Source organism: Clupea harengus, unplaced genomic scaffold (assembly GCF_900700415.2).
Source record: "Clupea harengus unplaced genomic scaffold, Ch_v2.0.2, whole genome shotgun sequence".
Classification (NCBI taxonomy): Eukaryota; Metazoa; Chordata; class Actinopteri; order Clupeiformes; family Clupeidae; genus Clupea; species Clupea harengus.
This window is the reverse complement of record NW_024879640.1, coordinates 101,387-102,400: the sequence shown is the minus strand read 5'-3', so window position 1 is coordinate 102,400 and position 1,014 is coordinate 101,387.

The window sequence follows — 1,014 nt, the reverse complement described above, 5'->3', positions numbered from 1 at the left end:
TACTTTATTTCATTACATTTTACATAATAACATAGTAAATTTGTTAGCTAAGGATGATAATGTGCAGCAGTTGTTGCGCACAAACCCAGAACTAGACTGATAAAGAATTAACGGAGGGAGAAAATACACAGTGGGGAATCAGCTCTGTTTACCCTGGAACAACTTCTCTCCCACTGGAGAGGAAAATCTCCTATTGATACATGCTCTATGAAATAGGCCTACACGCACATCACGTCCCTTTCAGTATCTCATTGGCTGTCAACCATCACGCAGACTACCTGCATTAACCTATCAAGTTTACTAATACACAACACAAAATAAAGGTTAATTTTCTATAATTAAGAGCATCATATGTCAACATATTAATCTAGCCATATCTAGTTATTTTATTATAATTTCTATACATTTAAACAGCATGTGATAGCTACTGAATACATTAATTGTAGCCTAGGCGTATATTATCCAATTCGGAAATGACGCTACTCCATAGAGACGACACACTTTTGGGAACGCCATTAAGGCCTTTGATCCATACCGACAACAACAATTGACCGACGACAGTAGCTATTGACCGACAATTGAAAGCAATCTATTGACCAACAATTTAAAGCAATGGATCCAACACTGTACCAATCAATTTTGGACTACAAATCTGAAGGCCGATATTTGCCCAATATAACAAAGAAAGAAAAAAATGAAGTTCGGAGAAAGGCTTCAAAGTTTATTCTCGAAGGTGAGTTATGGATGTCTTGGAATACAGCCTATACATCACGCGCTTACGTGGATTTAATTGTAGCCTAGGTCTCCGACTTTGCAATGTTTAATACATTTGTTGATGTTAATGTATGTTACTGCAGAATAAAGGTTTTGCCATGGCCATCACAGTCCCCCGACCTAAACCCCATAGAAAATCTGTGGAATGAGCTGAAGCCGAGTCTACAAGCGTTGACCTCAGAATCTGAAGGATCTGGAGAGATACTGTATGTAGGAATGGTCTCAGATCCCGTGCCATGT